Source organism: Lissotriton helveticus, chromosome 2_1 (genome assembly GCF_964261635.1).
Source record: "Lissotriton helveticus chromosome 2_1, aLisHel1.1, whole genome shotgun sequence".
NCBI classification, from domain to species: Eukaryota; Metazoa; Chordata; class Amphibia; order Caudata; family Salamandridae; genus Lissotriton; species Lissotriton helveticus.
Window position 1 is genome coordinate 461713917 of NC_136059.1, and position 16434 is coordinate 461730350.

Below are 16434 nucleotides of genomic sequence, written 5' to 3' on the forward strand. Positions count from 1 at the left end.
GGCACTGCAATACAACGGATTACGGAAAACGTCACCCGATGGATCTCCCTACCGCTGACCCTAGCAGGACGTACAGCATTGATCAAGATGGCCGTCCTGCCACAAATACTATATCTTTTTTTAAATATCCCATATCATCCAGAGCGACACTTTTGTCATACACTCCAGTCCGAAATGATGAGGCTGATTTGGGGGGGTAAACAACCTCGATTGAAATGGACAGTTCTCACTCAGCCATACGCTCAGGGGGAATTTGATGTGCCAGATTTCGAACTGTATTATGTATGTGCACAGGCTCATTATGCGTTTTACTGGCTCCATCCCCCTAGATATATGCCACAAATTGCGGCTGAACACTGGTTGGCTGACCCAATTCCTTTAAATGGTATGCTGTATACACCTCTCCGTGCATGCGACATTGAACCTACCACAATCACATGCACAGTAGACACATGGCGTCGCATTCTAGCTCTCCTTCAATGTCCAATGTTATACTCACCACTACTCCCCCTCTCTTATCATCCACGCATGCCTCTCATTATGTGAGCGCGCCAAAATCACCACATGGGGAGATCTCTATCAAAATGGGACATTACTCACCTCTGAAAGGCTATTCCAAGGATTACAACCAACCTCACGGGATATCATTCTTTATGTCAGGCTACGCCAGGGTATGCGTTCCATCACCCCAGACTATACTCAGGAGCCCCCGACATTTACCCCATTGCATATGCTATTGCGAGCCACATCACCGGCGCACTTGGTATCCGTGCTCTTTCACACGATACGCACACAGCAGATGGAACCTCTCAGTTTTTCTCGCATTAACTGGAATCAGGAGCTGGGACAGGAGATAACTGATGATCAATGGCTGTACTGATGCACCCAAACAGAACAGGTTTCTGCCAGCTCTAGGCTCCGCATTACACATTACAAGTTCCTGCCACACCTATATTATACTGCGGTCAAAATGTTTTGATTCCGCTTGCGAACTACGGACAGTTGTGATAGGTGCGGTAGTCCTCGTGCTGACTTTTTACATCTGGCATGGGAGTGCCCTAGAGTGAATGAATATTGGGCCCAAATATTCGATGCCTTACATCAGATGGTTTCCATTGCCCTATAGTGCACGCCACTACTAGCACTGTTGGGCTATACTAATTTTATCCCACAGTCCTGTCGCAAATTTGTTACCATTGCACTTTTATTAGCTAAGCGTAGAGTGGCTTGCAGATGGGGTAGAGGGCTCAAGGAATGGCTGGACGACTTGGTATACTACCAAGATAAATTAATTCTGTATGCTGAACTGTTGCCCAGGGCCTCAAAGCCAAAAAACATATGGAGTCCCCTGCAGAGCTACCTTCTTGCTCGGACTGCAGAGTCTCTGCCGGATGAGCCAGGACGGGAAACAGCGTTTACAACGCAACTTTTACCACACACTACCTTTACCACGCGCCTTTTACAACGCAATTCGTTACAACGAATTGCGCTGGGGGCGCTGCAGGATAGGTAATAGTTTAATTTACTATCCAACACCTTCCCTACTATCCACGGGGACTGGAGTTGGAATAGTAAATTAAACTATTCACTATCCAGCGCCCCCCAACGCAAGTCGTTGTAACGACTTGCTTTGTAAAACCTGCGTTGTAAAGGCATGCGTGGAAAAAGCATGCGTTGTAACGACATACATCCGCCAGGACCCCTGGCACACTAAGGAAATTTACACATCAGACACATACCACACATGGGGCACCAGAACAGACCTTGGATTCCGATATGTGAATCATGACTCTGGTGGGGCACGTGTGATGTGTATTGTGTCTCAATACCCAATGGCATTTATGCGGAGTAGCTACAATTATGCTGTTTTTTTCATGTGATAATCTGCCATTGGCCCAGGGTTTAGTGCCTTAATGTACAAAAGAAGCCTAGCTGATTTTGTCGAGTGTAATGAATATTCTAGCGTGAGCAACTGTCTTCCTGTTCAGATAAACTGTACTGTAAAATATGAGTTCATATTGTTCAACAATGCCATTGATTGTATCTCAGCTTACCATGTCTGATGAATGTCATTGAGAATTTTCTCCTTCATTATTGTCATTGTGTTGTATTGACAGAAAAATAATAAAAATAAAATACACAAAAAAATAATAATATTGGAGCAATGAAGAGTAGCAGTAAGTTATCCAGACGTTCTCATCCCCACTACTACAGTGATTCAATCAATGTAAGTTCAAAAACAAGCACACTAATTGATCAATGTTTTTGATTAATTAGTAAGAACTTTTATAAACAGCGCATTCGTATGGCTCCACATGCATAGGTGAGGCTTTACTTAAGATTGATTTGAAGTCCTTGTATTAGTTATTTATATTATTTTTATTTTAAAAGACTCTGTGTAAAGTAAGATAGTCGCACAAGCAAATACAAAAGAAGTACGGAATATCAAACACATTAAGCATATCTGAAACTAAACACGATGAAGTCTGAGACAAGCAGGATTTTTTCCAGACTCCGATGAAAGGACAGCAAGGACTTCTCTTGAGCAAAAAACAAAAGAAAAGCAGACCTGAATCGGCAAGTCCAGAAAGCATTGACCGAATGGTATCGTTTTTTTAAGACATGTTTCCACCATGAACTAAGTTAATTCCTATCACCCTGAAATGATCAGGTTCTGTGCCAGATTTTCAGGAAACCCCCTAAAGGATGGCCTTAATTGCAAGACAGTCTACCTTACAGAGCAGCTTGGCATCCACTGGTAACCAATGTAGACTGTGAAGAATGGAAGTGATATGATTCTGCCTTCGAGCACAAGCCACAATCAGAGCTGCAGCAGACAACTCTGCCTCAAGGGAAAGCAGTGAAGATTTGTGAGAACAATCAAACAGTCCAATCGACCTAGTTCTTGCTCAAACCTCCAGGCGCAAGCCAACATTTGTAATTTGAAAGTGCAATTTTACCAACAGCCCTGATGGAAGATCTATGTTGGAATGCACAAACCCACGTAATTTGAAGAGAGCACACAGCATTGTTTTTAATTGTTTTTAATCAAACACTGATGGGGAATATAATTTGATATTCTCATAAGACCATGGATAATTAGATAATACCTTTAGGAACCGGAAGGGGGTAGGATTGTATATTTTATGTTATCCCACCCTGTGGTTCTTTACAACATACTGACAGGGGTCTCTTATATTTTTTGGATCACTGAAATAATATCGAGTGACAAAATATCGACCTTCAAGAATATCGTTTACAAAATATAGACTGTCAAAATATCGACTTTCTATGTACAAACAGGTAAGTACAAAGATATCGAGTTTAAAATATCGTTTACAAAAATATCGTTGTAAAAAATATCGACTTTAATAAAAACAATGTTTAATTACATTAATATAAAAAATTAATTACTAAAATATACTTAACAATACTTAAAATAACTTTTAATAATTAAATAATTAATGAAAGTAAAAAAATAATGTTTTTTATTCATATTTCTTAAAACATATATATATATAGTAACAAAATTGAATTAAATAATAGCCAATATTATTAACGTACAAATACAAAAGAGTAAAAATTACTATTCCCACTCCAGTGGGTGCAACAGTAGGGAAAGCGTTGGATAGCGTAGGGGTTAAAATTACTATTCCCACTCCAAAGAGTGCAACAGTGGATATATGACGTTACAACGCAACTTTTACAACACACTACCATTACAACGAAATTTTTACAACGCAAAAACTATTACAACGCATGTTTTTACAATGCATGTTTTTACAACGCAGATACCTTTACAACGCACACCATTACAACGTAAGTATTGGTAAGTATATAATAATTTTTTTTAATTTAAATTATTTAAAATTAATTTAATATATTTTAATTTAATTTAATTTCATTAAATTAATTTAATGTAAATTTAATTTTACTTTATTTTTACACTATACCCCTGTGCCCCAAAAACCCATAACTGACCCTGAACCCTAAAAAAAACCCTTTACCCAAAAACCCAAAACTTACCCTGAACCCTGAAAATACCCCTTTACCCAAAAACTAAAAACTGACCCTGAACCCTAAAAATACCCCTTTACCCAAAAAACAAAAACTGACCCTGAACCCTAAAAATACCCCTTTACCCAAAAACTAAAAACTGACCCTGAACCCTAAAAATACCACTTTACCCAAAAACTAAAAACTGACCCTGAACCCTAAAAATACCCCTTTACCCAAAAACTAAAAACTGGCCCTGAACCCTAAAAATACCCCTTTACCCAAAAACTAAAAACTGACCCTGAACCCTAAAAATACCCCTTTACCCAAAAACCAAAAACTGACCCTGAACCCTAAAAATACCCCTTTACCCAAAAACTAAAAACTGACCCTGAACCCTAAAAATACCCCTTTACCCAAAAATTACAAAAATTTACATTCAAAAAATGATTATATACTTACCAATACTTACGTTGTAATGGTATGCGTTGTAAAGGTATCTGCGTTGTAAAAACATGCATTGTAATAGTTTTTGCGTTGTAAAAGTTTCGTTGTAATGGTAGTGCGTTGTAAAAGTTGCGTTGTAAAGGATGTTTCCCGCAACAGTAGGGAAAGCGTTGGATAGCGTAAGGGTTAAAATTACTATTCCCACTCCAAAGGGTGCAACAGTAGGGGAAGCGTAGGATAGCGTAGGGGTTAAAATTACTATTCCCACTCCAGTGGGTGCAACAGTAGGGAAAGCGTTGGATAGCGTAAGGGTTAAAATTACTATTCCCACTCCAGTGGGTGCAACATTAGAGAAAGTAAATACTTCATATATTAATAAATAAATTACAAAATAATATCAATATAAATTTATTTAAAAATGATTAACTATTTAATATAACATAATAATTAATATATTAAAATTACTAATCAACTATAAATATTTCAATTAGTTACCTATTAATACTAATTTATAACTAATTACCAATTATTTATTTGATAATTAAAATTTAATTTACAATTATTTTATATTAAATACAATTAAATAAATGTTATATATTTCATTAATTATTATTAAATTACTTCCCACTCTATTCCCCTATAAACCCACAACCCGCTACAGGAAATAAATAATTTAATTTAACATAATTAGCAATTAATCAATTAAATTAAATTAATTACCAATTAAATTTTAATTAATTAACAAATATTTTTTAATTAACAATTAATTAAATATTACTACCAATTATTAAATTTACATATTTAATTAATTATAATTAAATTACTTCCCACCCTATTCCCCTATAAACCCACAACCCGCTACAGGAAATAAGTTATTTAAATTTACATAATTAGCAATTAATCAATAAAATTAAATTAATTACCAATTAAATTTTAAATAATTAACAAATATTATTTAATTACCAATTAATTAAATATTACTACCAATAAATAAATGTACACATTTAATTAATTATAATTAAATTACTTCCCACCCTATTCCCCTATAAACCCACAACCCGCTACAGAATAAATTACACAATAATTTAAAAAAATCATTAATTAAAAATAATTATAACATAAAATGACACTTTTCACACATATTATAACATGAAAAAACACTATAAATAATTAAATATTATTTAAAAAACGATATTTTTTACTATCTAGATTATATACTTGGATATTTTCACTTTCTATATTATTTAGTCGATATTACTTCACTTACCTTAAAAACGATATTTTGGCTGTCTATATTCTGTCCTGTCGATATTTTGTCCAAAGGATATTTCAAACTCGATATTCTGTCCAAACGATATTTTGGAGTCGATATTATGTCTGTGCACCATATTTTTTTAGTATATGTTTCCCGGATTGTTGGGAGCCCCTCTACACAGATTGGTTCAACTGGAATCGTATGTGATTAACATATCGGATCTCTAACCGAATTATGGTGTGACCGATAGTGGCACTGGTGGCGACACATGCCCTGAAGAAGACCGGGTGACCTTCTTGGCACAGTAAGTCGGTCGAAACATGTTGGCAAAGGCGGTTTTAGGAGGGCTGTTTAGAGAACTCTAATCTGTCTCTTGGAAACAGCGTCCATCCTTTTTTTCTTTTTAATCCTGGTTGTGGAACCTATTAATAAAGTTGTTGTTTGGTATCCCCAAACCAGTTTTAAACACTATTTCCCTCAACTGCACGTGTTGCGCACCAATTCCAGTCACTTGGTGATATTTACTGATCACTAATTGTGTTTTTTGTGTTTCTGTTATATGTATGTTGTTTGGTCATGTATTGTTATTCTGTGGTCTTGTCTTCTTCAAACCCCCCCCCCCCCCCTATGCTCCGTCAAGAGTGTGGCTACACCTGAATGTATTGTAAGCAGACCCGATGATGAAGCATGTCACACACTTCGGTGTGTGAGTGAGGGCAGTTTTTTCAAAACAATTAATTTTTTTTGTTTTGTGGGACACGTAGGGGTTGTTTTTGTTCACTTCTCTCCACCCTTTCATGTGTGTACAATGAATGTCTAGGGGGTTCGGGGTGGGAGATTTATTATTGACCCTCTTCCCTTACTTGTGTGAAATATTGTTTAGAGAGGCAGCTTAGCCGCAGGGATTGTTTTTACTTGGTGATCCGGTGATAGCAATTCTACACTGGACACATTTAACAATGCTGTATTGATCTCTTACATCTCTTCCCTCTGTCTCGGTTCTATTCAATTTTTTGGTCATTTTTTGGTCATTTTTTGGCCGCTTTGGTCTTGGGTCCAGTTGCTTCTAGTCCAGTTGTATCAATATGGCCTTAATTCCCGGTTTGTCCTTTGGTGAGGACATTGTCTAAGATATCCTGGCTGGACCGTCACTGTTAGGTGACACTGGAGTCTCTGATGTATTGGCTCAAGGTGAAGGCTGGGACACATTATTGGAATTGAAAAAAAAACAAGTTAAAACGATTTTACATGGAGCAATCCTTACTGAGTACCTGCGGGTAAATGCTGCACCCAGAGGTCTTCTGGTGACTAATAAGCCTCTAATATTCCTAGAGGATGAGGCCTTTAGACGTGACTGGGCCCTGGTGGCATGGAAATGTACCCGGGACTGGTTAGTCTTGATAATAAGCATGGCCAAACGTCTGGCAGATGCACTTCTGATCCAGATTCAAACTACTGAGGCAGGACTACAAACCAAGATCGGAATGGCCACTTTTGACCACAAATTGGATTTGATTAACACAGAGTTGACAGAATATAGGGACCATCTTATACACTCTAAAGTCTCCAAATTACAGAAGGATTTGAAAACCTTTTCGAGGGAAAAAGTATATCCCTATACCAATGATGAATATGCCAAGCAAAAACTGACTGAAAACAATAAACACAACCAGCAGGGCCGACCTCGCCAGTATACCACCAGCAGTTCTAGCGAGGGGAGTGAGGGGGATGTCCCACAGAGAAGGAGGGGAAGGGGTCGGGGGTTTTGGCGAGGACCAAGACTTCCCATGTACCACCAATCATTCCAGCAATATCCTAATCAAACATTCAATTGGCCTGGAGTGGGCTATGCTCCCCCGGGATCATTTCCTAACTCCCATTTTCAAAATCCTCAATTTGAGAATCCCCGGTTTCAAAATCCCCAATACCAAAATCAACAGTTCCAAAACTATCAAGGGCCTTTTTTATCGAAAGGCCGGGGCACGGGACGGGGCAAACAGAAGGGTCAACAACAAGTGACTTGGGAGGACCCGAATCAGGAAATCACGCAACGAATCACCCGGAGCATGGCACAGACCAACCTGCCCAGTACCAGCGGAGCTCCTCCTTAGTAGTTAACTTATCCTCCTACCCTTTATCAGAACTACAGGAGCAGGTACTGAACAAAGGGTTGGGCTTTGTGCCGACTAATCCCCCGGATCTTTTTAGACTCCGCCAAGATTTGGCAGCCTTCTTTCGTATCCTGAGGCTTAAGGTCTTCTTTCAGGATCAGGAACCTATGGAGCAGGAAAGAGGGGACACCACCTTTCGACCTAAATCTCAGTTCACTCCCCAGTTGTCTCTATTGCCACCCCAAATGGCGGCATTTGAACAGGCTGTGATCCATGACTTGGAGACCTCGGGTTTGGAACAACATCACCATGATTTTTCCAATTTGTCCAACCTAGAAAGACAGGCTCTGAGGGAACTATCTGACAACAGGGAGATTATCCAGAAACCAGCGGACAAAGGTGGGGCAACTGTGGTTCTGGATCAAGTGACCTATCGTAACAAGTGTCTCCGTCTACTCTCCGACTCTAGAACTTATTTAAGATTGGAGGAGGATCCAACTGAGACCATCACCAGGGAAATTACCATGACAGTTGAGGAAGCTCGAATCAATGACTGGATCACAGACCATGAGGCTGATTTCCTTGTGAATAAACATCCCAGGACTCCCTATTTTTACGTCCTGCCAAAAATTCACAAGGGGTGAGACCCCCTCCCGGGAGACCTATTGTCTCCGGGATGGGGTCCTTATTAGAAACTCTATCGCAGTTTTGTGATTTCTATTTCAAACCCCTGGTTCAGAAACTACCGGCATATCTACGAGATACCCTGGATATTTTGAATCTTTTGAAAGACATCTCCTTTGATCCTACCACTGGATTCCTCTTAGGCCTCGATATAGAGGCATTATACACTAACATTCCACAAAGAGAAACCCTCCGCATGCTGGAAACCATCTTGTTCGAAGAGGAGTGGCCATATCATACACCCAGAGCCCTTATTTTACATCTGGCAGAAATAGCTCTGACCAAGAACTTTTTTGAGTTTGAGGGCAGAGTGTATTTACAAACCCATGGCACATCCATGGGCAATGTTTTTGCCCCTAGTCTGGCTGGAGGTTATGGAGTCGCTACATTGATGACGTCTTGGTCATCTGGAGAGGGGATGAGACCTCTGTGAACAACTTTCTTGTGTGGTTGAATGAAAGAAATCCCTTTCTCCATTTTACCGCGACGGTGACCAAGACAAGTCTCCCCTTTTTGGACCTACTATTGGAACCCAGTGAAGGCATCCTGAAAACTCGGGTTTTCCATAAACCAACTGACAAAAACGCATTATTGGCTTATCAGAGCTTTCATCCGAAATGCCGACGGGAGAATTTGCCCGTTGGTCAACTCTTCCGGATCCGCCGCAATTGCTCGGACCGGGCAGAATTTGTGACCGAGGAGAATGTCCTCACTACAAAATTACGACAAAGAGGATATCCAGTCCAAACTATCAAAAGAGCGAAGAAACGGGCACTGAATTCTAATCGCGACACTCTCCTCACAACTACCACCAGACCTGAGACTAATAAACCTGTCTTTGTCTCAACATTTAATACAGCATCCCAGCAGATCAGACGTTTGGTTCTGCGACATTGGAACATCTTGAATACAGGGGGACTCCATTTTGAGAAGCCTCTTTTCTCTTTCAGGCGCAGTCAGAATCTAAAGGATCTGTTGGTCCATACGAGACCAAGGATTAAAAATACGACTACGGATTCTAGACAAGTGACTGGTCTCCCCAGATTGATGGGCCACACGATATGTGGCTCTTGCAGTGTATGTGCGTTGACATCTAATACGAAACAGCTGGACCTGGGTCTCCGCACTCCCTGGGAACAGAGATCCCATACCAATTGTAATTCTCAGGGAGTGATTTATTTAATCACGTGCCCCTGCAAGAAATTTTATGTGGGAATGATGAGCAGGAAGGTACGCATGAGGATTACGGAACATCGGAGCACAATACGCTGTGGCAGATCCAACACAAAAATGACAGCACACTTCCTGGAAATGGGACATTCCGCTGACGAGCTGATGTGGACTGTAATTGAAAAACCAAATCTTGGGAGACATATGACAGATGAACATCGGACTCTGCTACTTCGTGAGCAAAAATGGGTCTACCGCCTGAGAAGTCAAATCATTGGCCTGAATGATGAAATACCGTGGCAAACACTGGGGAGACAGTAGCCCTTAACTCTTGACCATTGTGAATTTAATACTGTGAGTGGGCGATTCACTGTATCATTACATATGAACAAACACGCCATGACCCTAAAAGAAAGTTCTGATATCCTTTTTACGATCACCCAATATGCATACACCACTTTATGGGAGACCCCGGGAGATATCATCATACTCAGAGGGTGCACCGGAATAGACACCATAGGGTAAGGACAGTAATTGGGACTATTGTAATACTGTCTGACCTGATTCGGACTGCAGATAATCCTGGGAAAATTCTAAAGACAGGTGCAGGTAGGGTACACCAATCCTTCAGCCTTATGCGCTTCCAAGATTTAATATACCCTAGCGTTCGATATTCGAGGCTTCCTACTGGGCTGCCCACATTTTGGTTATTAAGGTGGAGGCGCAGGCAAATAGACATATTGGGACTCCATTTCCCCAGCTTCCCGGGGCACGCATATGCGACGGAATGACGTTTTACGTTCAGCCGTGCGGCCGGAGCAGCGCAACAGCTGTAGGCGGAGCAACTCCTCTATTTCCGTATTCCTGAACGTACCGCCATTATCCGCGCGGCGATCTAATCAGCAGGCTAACCCACGAGGAGGGTTCCTCGGAACAGTAAGGAGGCATAAAATGAGGGGGGTTGGAAATGATGCGCCCTTTACAGACCGGAGAGTAGAAGCTCTGATCTGGGCTGATTTGGGTGAATACATGAATGCCGGTAATGTCTGGATTTTAATACGTCAGTCATGAGACGGATGTGAATGATAAAACGAACCCGATGCAATGATCCATGTGATATGATATAGCTCTAGGGTATGTCTTTCTTTATTTTTACAATCACAGGTTGTGTTCTTGGGACTCCGGCCTGCGAGACACCATGTCGAGTTTACACATGCAATAAACTCGGTGAGTCATGCACTTTGGAAATTCACCATTTCACTGCCTAAGATAACACAGGGGGTGCATGTGGTTATCAAAGAAAGCACTATCAGAGAGACAAAGTGCTTCTAGAATTGTAATTTGAAGAGAGCACACAGCATTGTTTTTAATTGTTTTTAATCAAACACTGATGAGGACTATAATTTGATATTCTCATAAGACCATGGATAATCAGATAATACCTTTAGGAACCGGAAGGGGGTAGGATTGTATATTTTATGTTATCCCACCCTGTGGTTCTTTACAACATACTGACAGGGGTCTCTTATATTTTTTTAGTATATGTTTCCCGGATTGTTGGGAGCCCCTCTACACATATTGGTTCAACTGGAATCGTATGTGATTAACATATCGGATCTCTAACCGAATTACGGTGTGACCGATACTGGCACTGGTGGCGACACATGCCCTGAAGAAGACCGGGTGACCTTTTTGGCACAGTAAGTCGGTCGAAACATGTTGGCAAAGGCGGTATTAGGAGGGCTGTTTAGAGAACTCTAATCTGTGTTCTTGGAAACAGCGTCCATCCTTTTTTTCTTTTTAATCCTGGTTGTGGAACCTATTAATAAAGTTGTTGTTTGGTATCCCCAAACCAGTTTTAAAGACTATTTCCCTCAACTGCACGTAGACGTAGTTTCCTTGACTGCCTCGCTCTCCGCGTCCAGCCCGGCTCTCGCAGGGCTGTCATCCCTTGACCAAGCGGCAACCATCAATGAATGGTTGCGAGCCGGCTGTGACCAAGTCGCCCCCCTAAAGCGCACAAAGGATGCAAACCGCTGGTTTAGTGACGACTTGAAGACGCAGAAACTTAACCTTCGCCGAGCGGAGCACATCTGGCGGAGGGACTACTGCCCAAATTTGAGACAACACTATATCACTCTTGCGGCCCGATATAAGAATTCCATTTTGGAAACTAAGAAAGCCTATTTCTCTTCTAAAATTCAGTCTGCTGAAAATCAGCCTAGAGAAATTTTTTCGATCGTTCAGGAGCTTGCATATTCGGACAGGTCCACGCTCAAACCCGTTCCCTCACAGCTCCTCTGTGATTCCCTCAACTCTTTTTTTCTGGATAAAATTAGTATTATCAGAACTAACATTCCCAGTCCGTCCCCCTCTTTTATCAACCCTCACTGCCCTCCAGCTACATCGCACTTGGATGTTATTCCGCCTCTTACTAGGGATACTTTTCTTTCCCTCCTTCCCTTGGTTAAATCCGGTTCCCCCTTGGATCCCTGTCCTGCTCACATCCTCAAACAGATCTACTCTTCCTGTCCCTCACCCCCCCCTCACGTTTCTAAATAGCTCACTGTCCCAGGGTATAGTCACCCCCTCACTTAAAACAGCGGTGATCTTACCCATTTAAAAAAAATCCGGCGCTGATCCCTCGGTTTCAGCAAACTATCGCCCCATCTCACTCCTCCCTTTTTTGGCCAAGATACTGGAACGCCACGTAGTAAGAACTTTGAGCACCTTTGTGGAAGCGAACTGTGTCTTGGCCCCCAGGCAGGCCGGTTTCCGACCCGCCCATTCCACGGAGTCCGTGGTTCTATCTGTCTTGGACAACCTCAGGGAGGGAATGGACACTAACCAGCCCCAGGCCCTGGTCCTCCTGGATCTCTCCGACGCTTTTGACACGGTGGATCATACCATCTTACTTTCCCGTGTCGGAGCGGTGGGCATCGGGGGTGCGGCCTTGGTCTGGCTGTCCTCCTTCCTGAGCGGCCGCTCCCAAGCAGTTCGCTTGGGGGATTATTCTGCCAACTTCCGGCCAGTACAGAATGGGGTCCCTCAAGGATCCTCCCTTTCTCCATTGTTATTTAATTTATACATTGCCCCTCTTATTTTTGCTTTACAGCAGCGGGAGGTCTCTGTGTACAACTATGCGGACGACCTCCAGCTCATTTTTTCACTATCCTCTTCCCCTGCTTCTATATCCAACTTTCACTCAGTTATGACCTTCATTCAGGACTGGATGAACCACAACCACCTGAATCTCAATCCCGATAAAACAGAACTGGTGTTGACAGGTGGTTCCTCCAGTCCGTGGTCTCCTCTCTTTTGGCCCCTTTCCTTAGGTTCCCCGCCTACTCCCTCTCCCTCCGTTAAAACCCTTGGCTTCAAAATCAACAACCAACTTTCCCTCCATTCCCAAGTCAGCGCGGTGGTTTCCTCAGCCTTTCTTTCCCTCCGGACCATTCGGAAAGTTTCCCGGTTCTTTTCCCCTTCCGCCCTCAAACTTATCCTCCTGGCGATGGTGACGTCCCGCTTGGACTACGGGAATGCCATTTATTGCGGCATGCCGCAGTACCTCGTGAGGGGCCTCCAGATGGTTCAGAACCAGGCGGCCCGCCTCGTTTTTAATCTACCCAAATTCCACCACGTCACTCCCCTTCTTAAATCTCTACACTGGCTCCCGGTACAACAACGCGCACTGTTTAAGTTGGGCTGCATTATGTTCAAAGTTTGGTCTGGGCTGGCCCCGGCCTTCATCAGCTCAGCTATCCATGATTACACCCCATCCAGAGAACTGCGTTCTTCCACCCTCCAACTTCTTGTGATCCCCCGTTATAAACGCAAAAAATGGGGTGGTTCCAAGTTCTCGACCTTGGGTCCTGCCTTCTGGAACTCTCTCCCGATTCACTTGCGATCCTGCCCTCAGTATTCCCTTTTTCGTAAAGCCCTTAAAACCCTCCTATTCACTCAGGCCTTCCCATCTTAACGCTCCCACTTCTCCCGCGTCATTTTGTCCTCTGGGTCTGTAGCACTGCTTAGCGCCATGAAACCGCTTGGTGTACGCGCGCTGTATATAAATACTTTTAAATTCAAATTCAAATTCACGTGTTGCGCACCAATTCCAGTCACTTGGTGATATTCACTGATCACTAATTGTGTTTTTTGTGTTTCTGTTATATGTATGTTGTTTGGTCACGTATTGTTATTCTGTGGTCTTGTCTTGTTCAACCCCCCCCCCTATGCTCTGTCCAGAGTGTGGCTACACCTGGATGTATTGTAAGCAGGTCCGATGATGAAGCATGTCACACACTTCGGTGTGTGAGTGAGGGCAATTTTTTCAAAACAATTAATTTTTTTGTTTTGTGGGACGCGTTGGGGTTGTTTTTGTTCACTTCTCTCCACCCCTTCATGTGTGTACAATGAATGTCTAGGGGGTTCGGGGTGGGAGATTTATTATTGACCCTCTTCCCTTAGTTGTGTGAAATATCGTTTTTTTAAGACATGTTTCCACCATGAACTAAGTTAATTCCTATCACCCTGAAATGATCAGATTCTGTGGCAGATTTTCAGGAAACCCCCTAAAGGATGGCCTTAATTGCAAGACAGTCTACCTTACAGAGCAGCTTGGCATCCACTGGTAACCAATGTAGACTGTGAAGAATGGAAGTGATATGATTCTGCCTTCGAGCACAAGCCACAATCACAGCTGCAGCAGACAACTCTGCCTCAAGGGAAAGAAGTGAAGATTTGTGAGAACAATCAAACAGTCCAATCGACATAGTTCTTGCTCAAACCACCAGGCGCAAGTCAACATTTGTAATTTGAAAGTGCAATTTTACCAACAGCCCTGATGGAAGATCTATGTTGGAATGCACAAACCCACGCAAAGCCCAATTTGGGTGGCTTTGTAAAAAAGATAACGCAAAGCAGGACATAGTACTGGCTAGCGCTACCTTGCATCGGGGAGGCATTACATAGGTTGAGCATGGGCGTTCCCATGCATCCACTGATGTATTTCAACACAAACCTGTAGTTACACAGTCAGTAAACATGGGTTTGCTTCAAAATGGAGCACCTACCCAAGGCTGGAGTAACGAGGATAAATATATTTATTTCTCCTTGTTACTTCCTCCTTGCATTTGTGCTGTATTGTGCAGCACACATAAAACGAGGAATAACCTTCTAAGAATATTTATGTTGCAAGAAGGTATTACTTCCTGCACAAAAAACGATTACGACCACAATGGAGTCACCCTTGCATAGCAGCACAAGCGTGCCTGCATTGCCGCTATTCAGTTACAAGTACGCCAGCACTAGGAGATAGCATTATTGTACTGTATCTTCATAAATGTGGAGAAGTTCTGCTCTCTTCATTTCATGCAACGCAGCACAGCAACATCCCTTACTGAGTCGTATGAATTCTTAGTAAATATGTCCTAAGTCTTAGTAGGCTCATGCGTAAATTACTGGTGGTCCACCATGTCCTGAGCAAACCATTGCAGTGTCTTAGCTGCAAGTGGTCCCTGATGAAAAACAAGCACAGATAGAACAGCATGTCATTGGTATACTGATACCCGATGATGCCTCGATGGTTGCTATCCCCAGTGGTGCAAGAATGGGTTCCTGTTGGAGAACAGTTGTAGGAGAAACAGGGATGCAGTGAGCATCCCCATTTTACCACCTGGCTTTCTGTAGTTGAACCACAGCCTATAATTACTTGGGAGTATCGGTAACAGAGCGGGCCACAGCATCCAATCACATAAGGGAGCTAAGGATGAGAATTTTAAAAATAACTCTGGCTCTTAGATGACTAAGCTATCGTCTAGCAAGTCCATCGATAGAGCCCATGTTGACTGTACTGAGGGCAAAACTAATGCCTGCAATCACTTACGATCACTTAGCCTTTCCAGGCGCACTAACGAAAGTTATCAACGCAGCTCAGGTAAAAGCATACAAAACTGTGCTGCAGGCACCCAGACATGCTAGAAACACCAGGTTGAAGCTAGAAATAGGACTTGGAACTTCGGGGGACCTAATAAAATATTACATCAGAGTACTGAAATCCCCAGAAAAGAATCTTAAACACTCTTTAAAGCCGATTCTTAGAAATGAGGGCTCCCCGTGGCACGCCAAGCTGGATCAAGCTATAGATTGCTTGAAAATAGAGGCAGGGAGCAAGGTCCTTCTGGAAATTCCTTATTCTGCCTGGGCCAAAGCCGTGAAGCACCAAGTCCAGACCATCTTGTTCGAACTGGATCGATCCTCACTCCGGTACAATTCTTTCACACTGTCACTAGACAAATCATACACTCCCGGGAAAGCTCAACCTTACATGCAGGGGTGTTGAATTTAATAAAATATCTATTTGTCCATAGGGCAGTTTGCTTCATGTATCGACTTGTCCTGTAACAAAATCCAGTTGTCCCATTTGTGCAATGAAATGAGGCGACAAATTATGACAGCAATCTCATTCTATAAGAGCTCTGAAATAGACTCTATGTTTATGCCAAGGCTCATTCCATAGTAGGGTTTGAATACTAGCAATTCCCTTATGTTGCCACGTTTCTGCCGATTTACATACTGCTGCTGAAGGTAATGGTAAGCAGCAGTTCCCGGTTGGAACACCCTTATGAGTCTGTGAAAACCTACTATCTTGCATGTTTTAAGGGTTTTCACCAACTCTTCTCCTATTTTTTCCCATACTGAGAAAGGTTGGATATTTACTCCTGACAATGGCAAACATAAAACGTCTTCATGGGTTGAGAAAAAAGTGGTTGG